Source organism: Pseudorca crassidens, chromosome 14, assembly GCF_039906515.1.
Source record: "Pseudorca crassidens isolate mPseCra1 chromosome 14, mPseCra1.hap1, whole genome shotgun sequence".
NCBI lineage: Eukaryota > Metazoa > Chordata > Mammalia > Artiodactyla > Delphinidae > Pseudorca > Pseudorca crassidens.
This window is the reverse complement of record NC_090309.1, coordinates 43,672,122-43,691,908: the sequence shown is the minus strand read 5'-3', so window position 1 is coordinate 43,691,908 and position 19,787 is coordinate 43,672,122.

Here is a 19,787-nt window from a genome sequence, read left to right as displayed (position 1 = left end):
TTTCTCCCATTCTGAGGGTTGCCTTTTCGTCTTGCTTATGGTTTCCTTTGCTGTGCAAAAGCTGTGAAGTTACATTAGGTCCCATTTGTTTATTTTTGTTTTTATTTCCATTACTCTAGAAGGTGTATCAAAAAAGATCTTGCTGTGATTTATGTCAAAGAGTGTTCTTCTTATGTTTTCCTCTAAGAGTTTTATAGTGTCCAGTCTTACATTTAGGTGTCTAATCCATTTTGAGTTTATTTTGGTGTATGGTGTTAGGGAGTGTTCTAATTTTATTCTTTTACATGTAGCTGTCCAGTTTTCCCAGCACCACTTATTGAAGAGACTGTTGTTTCTCCATTGGATATCCTTGCCTCCTTTGTCATAGATTAGTTGACCACCAGTAGGTGGGTTTATCTCTGGGCTTTCTATCATGTTCCATTGATGTATATTTCTGTTTTTGTGCCAGTACCATATTGTCTTGATAACTATAGTTTTACAGTACAGTCTGAAGTCAGGGAATCTGATTCCTCCAGCTCCGATTTTTTCCCTCAAGAATACTTTGGCTATTCAGGGTCTTTTGAGTCTCCATACAAATTTTAAGATTTTTTGTTCTAGTTCTGTAAAATGCCATTGGTAATTTGATAGGGATTGCATTGAATCTGTAGATTGCTTTGGGTAGTATAGTCATTTTCACAATATTGATTCTTCCAATCCAAGAACATGGTGTATCCCTCCATCTGTTGGTATCATCTTTAATTTCTTTCATCAGTGTCTTACACTTTTCTGCATACAGGTCTTTTGTCTCCCTCAGTAGGTTTATTCCTAGGTATTTCATTCTTTTTATTTCAGTGATAAATGAGAGTGATTCCTTAATTTCTCTTTCAGATTTTTCTTCATTAGTATATAGGAATGCAAGAGATTACTGAGCATTAATTTTGTATCCTGCAACTTTACCAAATGCACTTATTAGCTCTAATAGTTTTCTGGTGGCATCTTTAGGATTCTCTATGTATAGTATGTCATCTGCAAACAGTGCCAGTTTTACTTCTTCTTTTCCAATTTGGATTCCTTTCATTTTTTTTCTTCTCTGATTGCCATGGGTAGGACCTCCAAAACTATGTTTAATAATAGTGGTGAGAGTGGACTTCCTTGTCTTGTTCCTGATCTTAGAGGAAATGCTTTGTTTTTCACCACTAAGAATGATGTTTGCTGTGGGTTTGTCATATATGGCATTTATTATGTTGAGGCAGGTTCCCTCTATGCCCACTTTCTGGAGAGTTTTTATCATAGATGGGTGTTGAATTTTGTCAAAAGCTTTTTCTGCATCTATTGAGATGATCATATGGTTTTTCTTCTTCAATTTGTTCATATGGTGTATCAAATTGATTGATTTGCATATATTGAAGAATCCTTGCATCCTTGGGATAAATCCCACTGATTATGGTGTATGATCCTTTTCATGTGTTATTGGATTCTGTTTGCTAGTATTTTTTTTGAGGATTTTTGCATCTATATTCATCAGTGATATTGGTCTGTAATTTTCTTTTTTTGTAGTATCTTTGCCTGGTTTTGGTATCAGGGTGAAGGTGGCCTCATAGAATGATATTGGGAGTATTCCTTCCTCCACAATTTTTGGGAAGAGTTTGAGAAGGATGGGTGTTACCTCTTCTCTAAATGTTTGATAGAATTCAGCTGTGAAGCCATGTGGTCCTGGACTTTTGTTTGTTGGAAGATTTTAAATCACAGTTTCAATTTCATTACTTGTGACTGGTCTGTTCACATTTTCTGTTTCTTCCAGGTTCAGTCTTGGAAGGTTATACCTTTCTAAGAATTTGTCCATTTCTTGCAGGTTGTCCATTTTATTGGCATAGAGTTGCTTTAGGATGCTTTGTATTTCTCAGTGTCTGTTGTAACTTCTCCTTTTTCATTTCTAATTTTATTGATTTGAGTCCTCTCCCTCTTTTTCTTGATGAGTCTGGCTAATGGTTTATCAATTTTGTTTATCTTCTCAAAGCACCAGCTTTTGGTTTTATTGATCTTTACTATTGTTTTCTTTGTGACTATTTCATTTATTTCTGTTTTGATATTTATGATTTCTTTCCTTCTGATAACTTTGGGATTTGATTGTTCTTCTTTTTATAGTTTCTTTACGTGTAAGGTTAGATTGTTTGTTTGAGATTTTTCTTGTTTCTTTAGGTGGGCTTGTATAGGTATAAACTTCCCTCTTGGAACTGCTTTTGCTGCATCCCATAGATTTTGGATCGTCATGTTTTCATTGTCATTTGTCTCTAGGTAGTTATTGATTTCTTCAGTGATCTCTTGGTTATTTAGCAATGTATTGTTTAGCCTCCATGTGTTTGTGTTTTTTACGTTTTTTTGCCCTGTAGTTCATTTCTGATCTCATAGCGTTGTGGTCAGAAAAGATGCTTGATATGATTTCAATTTTCTTAAATTTACTGAGGCTTGATTTGTGACCCAAGATGTGATCTATCCTGGAGAATGTTCCATGTGCACTTGAGAAGAAAGTGTAATCTGCTGTTTTTGGATGGAATGTCCTATAAACATCAATTAAATCTATCTGGTCTATTGTGTCATTTAAAGCTTGTTCTTCCTTACTAATTTTCTGTTTGGATGATCTGTCCATTGGTGTAAGTGAGGTGTTAAAGTCCCCCACTATTATTGTGTTACTGTTGATTTCCTCTTTTAGAGCTTTTAGCAGTTGCCTTATGTATTGAGGTGCTCCTATCTTGGGTGCATAAACATTTATAGTTATTATATCTTCTTCTTGGGTTGGTCCCTTTATCATTATGTAGTGATCCTCCTTATCTTTTGCAACAGTCTTTACTTTAAAGTCTATTTTATCTGGTATGAGTACTGCTATTCCAGCTTTCTTTCTTTTTTCTTTTTTTTTAATTGCGGTACATGGCCTCTCACTGCTGTGGCCTCTCCTGCTGCAGAGCACAGTCTCCGGATGCACAGGCTCAGCGGCCATGGCTCACAGGCCCAGCCACTCTGCGGCATGTGGGATCTTCCCGTACCAGGGCACGAACCCGTGTCCCCTGCATCGGCAGGCGGACTCTCAACCACTGCGCTACCAGGGAAGCCCTCCAGCTTTCTTTTGATTTACATTTACATGGAGTATCTTTTTCCATCCCCTCACTTTCAGTCTGTATGTGTCCCTAGGTCTGAAGTGGATCTCCTGTAGGCAGCATATATATGAGTCTTGTTTTTGTATGCATTCAGCAAGCCTGTGTCTTTTGGTTGGAGCCTTTAATCGATTCACGTTTAAGGTAATTATCAATATGTATGTTCCTATTACCATTTTCTTAATTGTTTGGGGTTTGTTTTTGTAGGTCCTTTCCTTCTCTTGTGTTTCCCACTTTGGGAAGTTCCTTTAGCAATTGTTGTAGAGCTGGTTTGGTGGTGCTGAATGCTCCTAGCTTTTGCTTGTCTGTAAAGCTTTTGATTTCTCCATCAAATCTGAATGAGATCCTTGCCAGGTAGAGTAATCTTGGTTGTAGGTTCTTCCTTTTCATTACTCTAAGTATATCATGCCACTCCCTTCTGGCCTGTAGAGTTTCTGCTGAGAAATTGGCTGTTAACCTTATGGGAATTCCCTTGTATGTTGTCATTTTTCCCTTGCTGCTTTCAGTAAATTTTCTTTGTCTTTAATTTTTGCCAATTTGATTACTATGTGTCTCGGCATGTTTCTCCTTGGGTTTATCCTGCCTGGGACTCTCTGCACTTCCTGGACTTGGGTGGCTATTTCCTTTCCCATGTTAGGGAAGTTTTTGACTATAATCTCTTCAAATATTTTCTCTGGTCCTTTCTCTCTCTCTTCCCCTTCTGGGACTCCTATAATGAGAACGTTGTTGCATTTAATTTTGTTCCAGAGGTCTCTTTGGCTGTCTTCATTTCTTTTCATTCTTTTTTCTTATTCTGTTCTGCAACAGTGAATTCCACCATTCTGTCTTCCAGGTCTCTTATCCGTTCTTCTGCCTCAGTTATTCTGCTATTGATTCCTTCTAGTGTATTTTTCATTTCAGTTATTGTATTGTTCATCTCTGTTTGTTCTTTAATTCTTCTAGGTCTTTGTTAAACATTTCTTGCATCTTCTCGATCTTTGCCTCCATTCTTTTTCTGAGGTCCTGGATCATCTTCACTATCATTATTCTGAATTCTTTTTCTGGTAGGTTGCCTATCCACTTGATTTAATTGTTTTTCTAGGGTTTTATCTTGTTCCTTCATCTGGTACATAGGCCTCTGCCTTTTCATCTTGTCTATCTTTCTGTGAACGTGTTTTTTGTTCCACAGGCTGCAGGATTGTAGTGTTTCTTGCTTCTGCTCCAGATATCATTGATGCATCCAGTCTTCAAAAATTAAGACCTAATTTCTTGGCTACTGCCCATCAGAGAATGCCCTGGCTTATAAATTCATCTTCCTTATTGCTCAACTACTGTTACAGAGGCCTTTATAGTACCTAAAACATAAAGGAGATATTTTTTATATAGCCTGAGGTCTCCATGAATATGTCCAAATGCTCACTGGGCTCACAAGATTGCCATGCAGCCTCTCAGCCTTCTTTTCTTTAGATAATTCAGAATCCCTCTCTCTAATGGACAGTGAACCAATATGTGATCATTTACCAGCTCCACACAGTAACTCATAATAAGCAGTGTGATATAAGTATAACTTTGAAGTTAGCTAGAATGAAGAATTTTTCAAATAAAGTTATAACGTAACTCTCCTATGAATCCCCTGTAAGAACATTAAGTGGTTTTATGTCTATTTTACACATGCAGAACAAACACGCTGGAATATTCAATGACTTGCGCAAATCACAAGCCAGTAAGGACAGACTCAAAATCTAATATCAGACTTCTGTTCTTTTAAACCCACTATATTGTAGGGTATGGTTTATTTAAATGAATATTCATTTAATTATTTTTAGATGAATATGTAATATAGTAAATATTTAAGTGTCTCAAAAATTATGTTTATCATTCTTCTAATTGTGTAGCTATAGTGTCGGTAGGTTTCTAAGATTTTTTACTTCTCTTCAGGGTAAATATCTTAAAATATCTTCTGTCCAGTGGCACCTCAGTTTAGTTCCTCTCCCAGATATCTATCAGCAGCCGCACCTTAGGGGGGTCCATGGAAAAGAAAAGATATTCTAGGGTTATGCAGCAAAGAAGGATAAGTGACATACCACTTCTTCCCCCAAAGACTTCTGTTTTGTTCTTTTTTGGTGTGGAATAATTGCTTGGAAATGGCTGCCGATCTAGGGACTAGATTTTCCAGTTCATATTCATCTATGTGATGCCAATGACTACTTTTCTCAATGGAATGTAAGCAAATACAATATGCATATCAATTCCTATCCAAAGTAGTTAAGAATTGGGCAGTTTTTTTCCTGCTCTCTTTTTCCATTTACTGGATAGAAAAGACTCAAAGCCCCTTGAGAAGGGCAGATCTGTGAAATGTAAGGTGCTTATATTCCTTCATTACATTATGGAAGGCCATCTGACCAGGAATATCTGCACATAATGGTAAAGTGCGGAGAACATAAACTTTTAATGTGTTGAGTAACTGAGATTTGAGGACAGCAGCTAGAGCACCATATTTAATGCAGTTTTTAAAATTATTCTTTTAGTACAGTGGTTCTCAACAAGGGGTGACTTGGGGGGATATTTTGCAAATATCTCAAGGGATATTTGGTAATGTCTAGAGATATTTTTGGTTGTCATAACTAGGGCAGGGGAGGACTGTGTTACTCAAATCTAGCAGATAAAAATCAGAGTTGCTGCTTAACAGCTTATAATGCCAAAGGCAGCCCAGCCTTCACTCCCCAAAAAAGGATCAATTCACCCCAAAATGTCAATGCTGCCACCTTTGAGAAGCTCCATTTTAGTATAAAGGAACAAATGGCAGAACAGGGTGTGTAGGAAGATATACAAGAGAAAAAGGTAAGAAAACCATCAAGATCTAGTGAGCACATTAGATCCTGATGGTGTTTAATTGGTTTCGTCCTATCTGTGAAATGGGGAGATGTTCAATAGTAAACCTAAGATCAGAAGTAGCATGCTCTCCTTAAGGATGTGCGCTCCTTTTCCTCTTTTTGCCACTGAATTTTACCAACTCAGCCCCCATACCCACATCCTCTCATTGCACCACAAGTATCAGATTTGAGCCTAAGAGCAATAATAGAATGGACCGCTCACAAACAAGCCAGCCAATTCCAAAACTTTTTTCATTGCTTGATCATGCACTTCCCTTTTGGGGCCTAATCTGTCTGAGAAGCACACAAAAGCCTTGTACCTTTGTAGACAGAAAAACAATGTAAAAAATAAAACAAGGTTAGGTCATGTTTGGCAAGTAGATTACTTTAACAAACGTTTCTTGTTCACTGACATCAAGTGTGTTATTGTTTCAGCATCTGAGAGCATGGGAAATGCAGACAAAAATCTGTAGGATTTCAAATGAAATTCTGAGGTTTGTTTTCCTAAACTTACCTGGCCCCTTTTAAAATCGTTTTAGTTAATTAGGTGATCATATTCATTGATTTGATGTCTCCATCTATTTATATTTCTTTTGTTTAAAGTGTCATGATTGAATGGAAAATTGCACATGACAAAGGGGCTTACAAGCCTAAAGTAAATAACTATTTCATCATAAATGAGGATCACTTCTCTTTGACAGTATGGAAACTGCCCACACTCTCCTAGAGTTGTTTTCTGACATTTTACATCAAACTCAGAACAAGAAATAATAAATACCTTGAAAGGAACTGAGAAATCTCTTAAATGCATAACAAAGAAAGAATATAATAGAGTCTTCAAGAGCTTTAATTCATTCCAAATAAATGTCCTAACCAGAATGCAGATGCTTTCCAGGATGCATTATCTCAAAGTGTTGTCCTCAAAACACAAAAACAAAAGCAAAACAAAACAAAAAAGTAATAAATTAATTAGTTTGAATAAATCATTAAGAGATAAACTGAACAGAAAAGGAATGATTTTCTCCCCTTATTCTCACCCATAAATAATATATTCAGATCAGAAATAAATTCAATAGGGAATAATTACATGCTAATAATGTATTTTCAACTGGATACAAATTATCATTGCATATTTTCTGAATATTTATAATAATATAATAAAGTAAGTGGTAAGGGTTTTCTAGGACACAGATACTAAAGTTCTTATACTATTGAAGCACTCAGGATTTGATGCCATTTTTGGTGATTTTGGAGGCAAAAGCCTAAAGGCTAAATTTGAAAGAAAGCTGATTAATTAGAAACATAATATGCCAACAATGATGAAGCTCTGGATGTGGGAGGACATTTCTCTCCCTCTTTGGGAGTTATGAAATAACTGGCTTTGGATGCGCAAGTAGCCTGTGGCATAGAAATGAGAGGCAACACCTGCAAATCAGAACTATAACAATTATACTAGGCGGTTATGGAGGTTGGAGCACAGAGATATATTAGAGAGGGATCTGCAAATAAATTCATATGTGCTCAGGGATCCAGTATTGACTTGAAGCTCAAAGTATCTGAAGCTGCAAATGAAATTTCTTCATTGTCACCTCAGTTATTGGTAAAAATTAAGTCATTTCTTAGGCTTGCTATTTCTAGTTTAAGTACTGCATTGAGACCATTATAACAGCAAAATCTCTGTCAGAACTAAAACACACCAGGCCCAAACAAAGCAGCAATGCAGGCTCACTTCTGAACTAAAGCAATAAAAATCATTTCTCCAAAGCATACAGTGTTTTCACTTTGAACAAGTAACCTCGTGGTCTATTGCTTTATCAATGGCACTTGTCTGTTCTCTTTCTCATCCTCAAAGTAATAGTACACACTGACAATACAGAAATAGGTAGAGGGGAGAGAGACAGCTAGACAGGAAGATAAAATATATAGGTAAATAAAATATTTTTGGATATTCAATATATGTAAATAATTACATAACAGGTACATATAGTTACATACTAGGTGCTTATGTATAACAGTATAAATCTTCAGCTATTACACATTTCTCTGCATTCACAGAGGCCACAAAACTAGAACATGGTCTTAATATTAAATTTTAATTAACACATTAATTCATTCCATAAAAAATGATGATTAGGGAGACGTTCAAGATGGTGGAGTAGTAAGACGTGGAGATCACCTTCCTCCCTATAAATACATCAAAAATACATCTACATGTGGAAGAACTCCTGCAGAACACCTACTGAATGCTGGCAGAAGACCTCAGACTTCCCAAAAGGCAAGAAAATCCCCATGTATCTGGGTAGGGCAAAAGAAAAAAGAAAAAACAGAGACAAAAGAATAGGGACAGGACTTGCACCTCTGGGAGGGAGCTGTGAAGCAGGAAAAGTTTCCCCACACTAGGAAGCCCCTTCACTGGTGGAGATGGGGGTGGCGGAGGGGGAAGCTTCAGAGCCATGGAGGAGAGCGCAGCAACAGGGGTGCAGAGGGCAAAGCAGAGAGATTCCTGCACAGAAGACTGGTGCCAACCAGCACTCACCAGCCTGAGAGGCTTGTCTGCTCACCCGCCAGGGTGGGTGGGGGCTTGGAGCTGAGGCCCTGGTTTCAGAGGTCAGACATGAGGGAGAGGACTGAGGTTAGCTGTGTGAAGACAGCCGGAAGGGGGCTAGTGCGCCACAGCTAGCTGGGAGGGAGTCCAGGAAAAAGTCTGGACCTGCTGGAGAGGCAAGAGACCACTGTTTCCAGGTGCACGAGGAGAAGGGCTTCCTGCTCCGTGTGCCCACAGACGGAATAGCACGGGCTAAGTGAGCTCCATAGATGGGTGCCAGCTGCGGCTATCAGCTCGGACCCCAGAGGCAGGTAGGGACTGTTATCGCTGCTGCCACTGTCAACAACAATCCTGTGTGCAGGCACAGGTCACTACACACACGCCCCCGGGAGCCTGTGCAGCCCACCACTGCCAGGGTCCCATGATCCAGGGACAACATCCCTGGGAGAACACATAGCTTGCCTCAGGCTGTTGCAACGTCATGCTGGCCTCTGCCAACACAGGCACGCCTCGCATTCAAATTATTACTACCATAACCCTCCCTCTCCCCAGCCTGAGTGAGCAAGAGACCCCAGCTGCTGCTTTAACCCCCTCCTGTCTGGGTGGGGAACAGATGCCTGAGGGTGGCCTACATGCAGAAGCTGGGCCAAAACCAAAGCTGAACCCCAGGAGCTATGCAAACAAAGTTAAGAGAATCCAGCACCACCAAACCAGCTTTATAACAAAGGCTAAAGGAACTTCTCTAGGTGGGAAATACAAGAGAAGGAAAAGACCTACAAAAACAAACCCAAAACAATTAAGAAAATGGGATTGGAACATATGTATCGATAATTACCTTAAATGTAAATGGATTAAATGCTCCAACCAAAAGAGACAGACTGGCTCTATGGATATAAAAACAAGACCCATGTATATGCTGTCTATAAGACACCCACTTCAGACCTAGGGACACATACACACTGAAAGTGAGGGGATAGAAAAAGATATTCCATGCAAATGGAAATCAAAAGAAAGCTGGAGTAGCAATTCTCATATCAGACAAAATAGACTTTAAAATAAAGCCTATTACAAGAGACAAAGAAGGACACTACATAATGATCAAGGGATCAATCTAAGAAGAAGATGTAACAATTGTAAATATTTATGCACCCAACATAGGAGCACTTCAACACATAAGGCAAATGCTAACAGAAATAAAAGGGGAAATCAACAGTAACACAATAATAGTGGGTGACTTTAACACTCCAATTTCACCAACGGACAGATCATCCAAAATGAAAATAAGTAAGGAAACACAAGCTTTAAATGACACATTACAACAGATGGGCTTAATTGATATTTATAAGACATTCCATCCAAAAACAACAGAATACACTTTCTTCTCAAGTGCACATGGAACATTCTCCAGGACAGATCATATCTTGGGTCACAAATCAAGCCTTAGTAAATTTAAGATAACTGAAATTGTATCAAGTATCTTTTATGACCACAACACTATGAGACTAGATATCACTTACAGGAAAAAAACTGTAAAAATTACAAACACGTGGAGGCTAAACAATACACTACTAAATAACCAAGAGATCACTGAAGACATCAAAGAGGAAACCAAAAAATACCTAGAAACAAATGACAATGAAAACACGACAACCCAAATACTACTGGATACAGCAAAAACAGTTGTAAGAGGGAAGTTTATAGCAATACAATCCTACCCCAAGAAACAAGAAAAATCTCAAACAAACTTTACACCTAAAGCAATTAGAGAAAGAACAACAACAATAAAAAAAAAAACCCGAAAGTTAGCAGAAGGAAGAAATCATAAATATCAGGTCAAAAATAAATGAAAAAGAAATGAAGGAAACAATAGCAAAGATGAATAAAACTAGAAGCTGATTCTCTGAGAGATAAACAAAATGATAAACCATTAGCCAGACTCATCAAGAAAAAAAAGAAGACTAAAATCAACAGAATTAGAAAGGGAAAAGGAGAAGTAACAATTGCCACTGCAGAAATACAAAGGATCATGAGAGATTACTACAAGCAGCTATATGCCAATAAAATGTACAACCTGGAAGAAATGGACAAATTCTTAGAAAAGTACAACGTTCCAAGACTGAACCAGGAAGAAACAGAAAATACGAACAGACCAATCACAAGCACTGAAATTGAAACTGTGATTAAAAACCTTCCAACAAACAAAAGTCCAGGACCAGATGGCTTCACAGGCAAACTCTATCAAACATTTAGAGAAGAGCTAACAGCTATCGTTCTCAAACTCTTCCAAAACGCAGCAGAGGGAGGAATACTCCTAAACTCATTCTACGAGGCCACCATCACCCTGATACTAAAACCAGACAAAGATGTCACAAAAAAGAAAACTACAGGCCAATATCACTGATGAAATAGATGCAAAGATCCTCAACAAAATACTAGCAAACAGAATCCAACAACACATTAAAAGGATCATACACCATGGTCAAGTGGGGTTTATCCCAGGAATGCAAGGATTCTTCAATATATGCAAATCATTCAATGTGATAAACCATATTAACAAACTGAAGGAGAAAAACTTTATGATCATCTCAATAGATGCAGAAAAAGCTTTTGACAAAATTCAACACCCATTTATGATAAAAACTCTCCACAAAGTAGGCATAGAGGGAACTTACCTCAACATAATAAAGGCCATATATGACAAACACATAGCCAACACCTTTCTCAATGGTGAAAAACTGAAAGCATTTCCACTAAGATCAGGAAAAAGACAAGGTTGCCCATTCTTACCACTATTATTCAACATAGTTTTGGAAGGTTTAGCCTCAGCAATCAGAGAAGAAAAAGCAATAAAAGAAATCCAAATTGGAAAAGAAGAAGTAAAACTGTCACTGTTTGCAGATGACATGATACCATATATAGAGAATCCTAAACATGCTACCAGAAAACTAGAGCTAATCAATGACTTGGTAAAGTAGCAGGATACAAAATTAATGCACAGAAATCTCTTGCATTCCTATACACTAATGGTGAAAAATCTGAAAGAGAAATTAAGGAAACACTCCCATTTACCATTGCAACAAAAAGAATAAAATACCTAGGAATAAACCTACCTAAGGAGAGAAAAGACCTGTATGCAGAAAACTATAAGACACTGACGAAAGAAATCAAAGACACTACAAACTGATGAAGAGATATACCATGTTCTTGGATTGGAAGAATCAATGTGAAAATGACTATACTACCCAAAGCAATCTACACATTCAATGTAATCCCTATCAAACTACCAATGGCATTTTTCACAGACTAGAACAAAAAAATTTCACAATTTGTATGGAAACACAAAGACCCTGAATAGCCAAAACAGTCTTGAGAAAGAAAAACGAAGCTGAAGGAATCTGGCTCCCTGACTTCAGACTATACTACAAAGCTACAGTAATCAAGACAGTATGGTACTGGCACAAAAGGAGAAATATAGATCAATGGCACAGGATAGAAAACTCAGAGCTAAACCCACGCACATATGGTCATCTTATCTTTGACAAAGGAGGCAACACAATACGGTGCAGAAAAGAAAGCCTTTTCAATAACTGGTGCTAGGAAAACTGGACAGCTACAAGTAAAAGAATGAAATTAGAATACTCCCTAACACCATACACAAAAATAAACTCAAAATGGATTAAAGACCTAAATGTAAGATCAGACACTATAAAATTCTTAGAGTAAAACATAGGCAGGACAATCTATGACATAAATCACAGCAAGATTATTTTTGACTCACCTCCTAGACTAATGGAAATAAAAATAAAAATAAACAAAGGGGACCTAATGAAACTTAAAGTTTTCGCACAGCAAAGGAAACCAAAGACAAGATGAAAAAACAACCTTCAGAATGGGAGAAAATATTTGCAAATGAAGCAACTGACAAAGGATTAATCTCCAAAATATACAAGCAGCTCAAACAGCTCAATATCAAAAAAACAATCAACCCAGCCCTAAAATGGGTGGAAGACCAAAACAGACATTTCTGCAAAGACAATATAAGGATTGCCAACAAACACACGAAAGGATGCTCTACATCCCTAATCATTAGAGAAACGCAAATCAAAACCACAGTGAGGTATCACCTCACACAGTCAGAATGCCCATTATCAAAAAATCTACAAACAATAAATGCTGGAGTGGGTGTGGAGAAAAGGGAACCCTCTTGCACTGTTGGTGGGAATGTAAATTGTTACAGCCACTATGGAGAACAGTACGGAGGTTCCTCAAAAGAACTAAAAATAGAACTACCCTGTGACCCAGCAACCCCACTACTGTTCATACACCCTGAGAAAACCATAATCAAAAAGAATCATGTACCATAATATTCATTGCAGCCCTATTTACAATAGCCAGGACATGGAATCAACTTAAGTGTCCATTGCCACATGAATGGATCAAGAAGATGTGGCACATATATACAATGGAATACTACTCAGCCATAAAAAGAAAGGAAATTGAGTTATTTGTAGTGAGGTGGATGGACCTAGAGGCTGTCATACAGCGTGAAGTAAGTCATAAAGAGAAAAACAAATACCATATGCTGACACGTATATATGGAATCTAAAAAAAAAAAAGGTTCTGATGAACCTAGGGGCTGGACAGGAATAAAGATGCAGATGTAGAGAATGGACTTGAGGACATGGGCTCAGGGAGGGTAAGCTGGGATGAAGTGAGAGTGTAGCACTGACCAATATAAACTACCAAATGTAAAATAGACAGCTAGTGGGAAGCAGCTGCATAGCAAAGGGAGATCAGCTCAGTGCTCTGTGACCACCTAGAGGGGTGAGGTAAGGAGGGTGGGAAGGAGGCACAAGAGGGAGGGGATATGGGCACATATGTATACATATAGCTGACTCACTTTGTTATATAGCACAAAGTAACACAACACTGTAAAGCAATTATACTCCAATAAAGATGTAAAAAAATAAAATGATGATTACACACTATGTTCCAGAGACTATTAATGATGTTGAAAATCCAAAGAAGCATAAGATATGACTTTCAAGGAGTTCAGGGTTTAATCAGCAACACAAACCACTATAAAACATTATGGTAAATACAATGATAGATGTATGTGCTAGGAAGTTAATAGTAACACAATGGAGAAAATGATTAATTCTGCTTGAGTAGATCAAGCTTTATTGAACACAGTGAAATAAAACTTGAAGAATGATCAGGAGTTTGCTACTCAAGTAAGGAAACAAAATCAGTGCAGGTATAAGAAGTAAATACGTATGTCTGAGGAATGTGATATTATATAAGCTTTTTTTTTCTAGAAACAAAGCTTAAGGCAAAAATATATGTGTTAATACTTTATTGGTGAGAGAAATCCCAAGGAATCAGGAGGGAAGGAAATGGGGAGTGAGGTATTGAAGGAAGAAGAGTAAATAGGAAAGAAAGTACCATGGAGCTGGTCACTGCTTAAAATCCAACACAACTAATTTTGCTTGATCTAGTAGGTTTATCTTCTGAGAGGGCCTATTTACTACTGCATTTAAGAGAGCCCTTCTAGTGGTTGAGATTCCACCTGCCGATGCAGGGGACACGGATTCGTGCCCCGGTCCAGGAAGATCCCACATGCCGCAGAGCGGCTGGGCCCGTGAGCCATGGCCGCTGAGCCTGTGCGTCCGGAGCCTGTCCTCCGCAACGGGAGAGGCCACAGCAGTGAGAGGCCCGTGTACCGCAAAAAAAAAAAAAAAGAGAGAGCCCTTCCAGGTGGAGAAGAATTAAGAATACAGTCACCAACTCCCACTTCCCCTCAGTTAAAAGTTCAGCTTCAGGACTGTATAAGCATAGGTGCCAAGTATATTCTATGGCATTTCACACCTCAGTGGAAACCAGGAAACCTCAGGCAAGAGACAAGAGATATAGAGTACAGGCATGAGACAAGGTGCTCTCATGTGAAGTCAGTCATCACAGCACCTGGGGTAAAACCAGTGGCCAGAGACTAGGGCAGATGAGGTCACAAACATTTGAAGTGGTACTTAGAAGGTGTCTGATACGGCCCATTCGTTGCATCACTCAGATCTATTCATGCCCTCCCATTTTTTCCAGTTCTCATACTGCAAAATGACCCACCATTTTTATGAAGATAAAATGCCCTCACTTCTCCAAAAGAGGAAGTAAAAGTCACAGAAACAATATCTGAAAAGACTTCAAGCAAGGAAGTTAATGAAACAAGCTATGGTACTCACTGCTACAACTGGTCCACCATTGGCCTCTATAACTGTAAAACGATGATACTGTCTCAGATATTCTGTGTCAGCACAGTTCAGACGCCCTGTTGAAAAGTCTAGGTAAGGGGCCTTTCCAGGGCACTGAAACCCTGACAAAGCCCCCAGATCTTTTGGGGAATAAAACAATGGACTATTTAACACATATATTTGTGGTGATGTTGGGGACTTAGGATCTTCTTCAATCAAAGAACCCTGAGGCTGTGAACTGACTTTGATCTGGAAGTTGGCAGGACAATGATTTTTCATTTTGCCATAGTCTACTGTCAATCTACCTCACACCTGGGATTCTCATGATCTCTTAGCCTTTGTCACAGATCCCTACGACCTGGGCTGTTGATTCCCTCTAGTGTATTTTTCATTTCAGTTACTGTACTGTTCATCTCAGTTTGTTTGTTCTGTAAATCTTCTAGTGTGGGTTTATTCTGGGTTCTCTATTTTATTTCATTGTTCTTTATGTCTGTACTTATGCTCATACCATACTGTTTTAATTACTGTAGCTTCATAATATATTTTAAAATCAGGAACTGTGATGCCTCTAGATATGTTCTTCTTTGTCAAAATCACTTTGGTTAATCTATATCTTTTGTTGTTCCACATGAATTTTAGGATTGTAATTTTTCTATTTCTGTAAGAAAAAAATGCAATTGGGATTTTGATGGGGATAGCTTGGATCTGTACATTGCTTTGTGTAGTCTGGACCATTTTAACAATATTAAGTCTTCATTCCATGAATGCACGATGTCTTCTAATTATTTGTGACCCCTTTTATTTCTTTCATCAATGTTTTATAATTTTAAGTGTGCAAATCTTTCACTTCCTTGGTTAAATTTATTCCTAAGTATTTTATTCTTTTTGATGCTATTGTAAGTGGGATTATTTTCTTAAGAATTGAGACATCGGTCATTGTTAGTGTACAGAAATACAACTGATTTTTCCATGTTGATTTTTTTTTTTTTTTTTTTGCGGTACGCGGGCCTCTCACTGTTGTGGCCTCTCCCGTTGCGGAGCACAGGCCCCGGCCGCTCCGCGGCATGTGGGATCCTCCCGGACCGCGGCACGAACCCGCGTCCCCTGCATCGGCAGGCGGACTCCCAACCACTGCGCCACCAGGGAAGCCCTCCATGTTGATTTTATATCTGCAACTCTAATTTGCATATTAGTTCTAAAAGAAGTGGAAAATGGTACAGCAGCTGTGGAAAACAATATGGAGGATCATTAAAAAAATATTGAAAGTATAACTACCATATGATCCAGCAACCCCACTTCTGGGTATAAACCAAGAGAAATGAAATCAAGATCTTAAAGAGATATCTATACTCCCATGTTCATTTGTGACAACATAGATAAAGGACATTATACTAAGTGAAATAAGTCAATCACAGAGTGGAATACTGCATGATTCCATTTATATGAGGTATCTAAAATAGTGAAACTCATAGAAGCAGAGAATATAATAATGGTCACCAGGGGCTGAGGGTTGGGGGAAATGGGGTGTTGTTTTTCAAAGGGTATAAAGTTTCAGTTATCCTAGATGAGTAAGTTCTAGATACCTAGTGACAACATCATGTCTACAGTTAATAATATAGTATTTACACTTCAAATCTCTTAAGAGAATAGATCTCATGTTGTGTTCTTACCACAAAAGAATAAACAAACAGAAACAGGAGAAAGAAAACAGGGACACAAGGAAACTTTGGGAGGTTCTGGATATATCTATTCTCTGATCATCATGATGATATCATGGGTGTTTGTAAACATCAAACTCATCAAATTGTACACATACATACATGCAGTTTTTATATATCAAATATACCTCAATAAAGCTGCTTAAAAAAAATTTAAAAGGTACCAGAGACTAAGATCTAGGGAAGACCTAGGTTCTTATTTTCTACTCTCCTCTACCGGTCCCACTTTCTAAATATCCTCTTCTTTCTTGAAATCCACCCATTTCTCTGTGTCAAATATAATGTCCTTGGTTGACCATACAACTCATACTCTCCACAAAATGATACATGAGGCCAATTTGTTCACTAGCCAACCCTCAATCAAGTTTCACCTCCACTTCATTTGAAACAAAAAGATAAAAAAGTATCAACAACTACTTGGATTGAAATTTGTATTTGCAATTTTTATTTGCTTTCCTTTATCCTTTAATTGTGAATTGTGGTCACACAAAGGTTTTTCTTTCTCTTTTTTTTTTTTTTTTTGCCTATGTCACATGGCTTGTGGGATCTTATTTCCTTGACCAGGGATCAATCTGGGCCCAAGGCAGTGAACATGCCAAGTCTTAGTCACTAGACCACCAGAGAATTCCCACACACAAGTTTAATTATCCATTTGCATTCTCAGTTAAACATGACTTACTGTCCAATTTTACTATTGCTTTCCATATTATGTTTTGAAATTGGGGTTTCCACTAACAATTTTTTTTTTTTAACAAGGCATGTTGCTAAATATACTCTCATCCTCTGTTTTATTTTTTTTTAATTCAAGGCACATTTAATTGATTCAAAATTATTTTCTAAAAAAAAAAATTATTTTCTGAGTAATGTGATCAGTTCTAAACACAACCACAAGAATGGCAGAATGAAAAGACAGGATTCTGATGGGGTGAGACAGAGTGAAAATGAACTGGACTAGAAGAAGAAGCAAACAAGGAATTGCCTGAGTGTCACAGAAGCAAACATTTAAACCTATTGCAAAATTTCCAGAAACAGCTGATACAAACACAGTAACTAGCACTTCCAACCTGGTAATAAACATATTGCCTCCTGATATTTTCCTTTACTACTTATAATAAAAAATATGTGCCCCTCATATGTCACTATATTTTGTAGATGTTAAGTTTGCTGAAACTTTTTCTTCTTCCCAAGAGAAGAGAATTGTGATTTTTGAATATTTTATTGAAGATCTGAAATATTAAGTTACATCTTCTGACAGTAGTCTTTGCCAAGTGAGGTAAGATCTATAGAATTTAATTTTTAATGTATATTTGCCACATTTCAATTTATAATTTGATTTTCTGTCTGCATGTCCAGCACCATGGTACAATATGCTGTTGTTGGTAACGAGGATATTTGAAAACAATACAAATTTAATTAAGTATCCTCAAGAATTATGGCAAAAATGACTTTGGAACGTCAAAGTCTCTGAGAAAATAAAAGGAGAGTTCACCTTATGTCTACAGACATGGGTTTAATTAACTAGTGTGTGAAAGTATAGATCACACATTTAATTAAGCATGTTCAATGACAGCAGAGATGTTAGCCATCAAACAACAAGAAAAACTCAAAAGCAATACCTGACACTACCACATTCACCACATCATAATTACTCAACACTAAAGAATACGCCCAGAGATTAAAGGTCCCAGTCTTAAAATTAATCTAGTTTTCTTAACTCTTAAGAGGTATTTTTTGTTCTTTTTAGGTAGTATTTATTGAAATATGTATATAGAATATTCATTTATAAAGATACAAAACGGAGAGAGGACAAGATGGCACAGAAGAAGGACGCGAGCTCACCTCCTCTTACGAAAACACCAAAATCACAACTAACTGCTGAACAACCATCGAAAAAAAAAGACTGGAACCTCCCCCAAAAAGCTATTCTACATCCAAAGACAAAGAAGAAGCCACAATGAGATGGCAGGAGGGGCACAATCACAATAAAATTAAGTCCCATACCCGCCAGGTGGGTGACCCACAGACTGGAAAATAATCATATCGCAGAGGTTCTCCTGCAGGAATGAGAGTTCTGAGCCCCATGTCAGGGTCCCCAGCCTAAGGGTCTGGCATCAGGAGGAAGTGCCCCCTGAGCATTTGGCTTTGAAGGCCATCAGAGCTTGATCGCAGGAACTCCACAGGACTGGGTGTAATAGAAACTCCACTCTTGGAGGGTGCCCACAAGGTCTCAGATGCTCTGGAACCCAGAGAAAAAGCAGTGACTTCATAGGAGCCTGGGCCAGACCTACCTGCTGGTTTGTAGGGTCTCCTGGGGAGGTGGGCAGCTGTGACTCACTGTGGGGTCAAAGACACTTTGGGGACAGATGTACTGATTGGTGTGAGCTCTCCTGGAGGCCGCCATTTTGACCTGGCCCCACCCAACATCCTGTAGGCTCCAGTGCTGGGACACTTCAGGCCAAACAACCCAACAGGTTGGGAACCCAGCCCTACCCGAACCTACAGCCACCTCTAAACATATCCCTTGACACGGCCCTGCCCATCAGAGGGACACGATCCAGCTCCAGCCACCAGTGAGCAGGAAGAAGCCCCTCCCACCCGGAAGCCTGCATAAACCTCTTAGACTGGCCTCATCCACCAGGGGCCAGACACCAGAAGCAAGAGGAACGACAACCCTGCAGCCTGTGGAATGGAAACCACAATCACAGAAAATTAGACAAAATGAGAAGGAATATGTTCCAGAAGAAGGAACAAGATAAAACCCCAGAAAAACAACAAAGTGAAGTGGAGATAGGACTTCCACCTAAAAAGACTACTGATAGTAAAGATGATCCAAGATCTTGGAAAAAGAATGGAGGCACAGACTGAGAAGATGCAAGAAATGTTTAACAAAAACCTAGAAGATTTACAGAACAAACAAACTGAGATGAACAATACAGTAACTGAAATGAAAAATACACTAGAGGGAATCAACAGCCGCATAAATGAGGCAGGAGAATGAATAAGTGAACTGCAAGACAGAATGGTGGAAATCACTGCTGTGGAACAGAATAAAGAATGAAAAGAAATGAAGATAGTTTAAGAGACCTCTGGGACAACATTAAACATGACAACATTCACATTATCGAGGTCCCAGAAGAAGAGAGAGAGAAAGGGCCTGAGAAAATATTTGAAGAGATAATAGCTGAAAACTTCCCTAACATAGGAAAGGCAACAGTCACCCAAGTCCAGGAAGCACAGAGAGCCCCATACAGGATAAACCCAAGAAGGAACACACAAAGACATATATTAATCAAACTGAC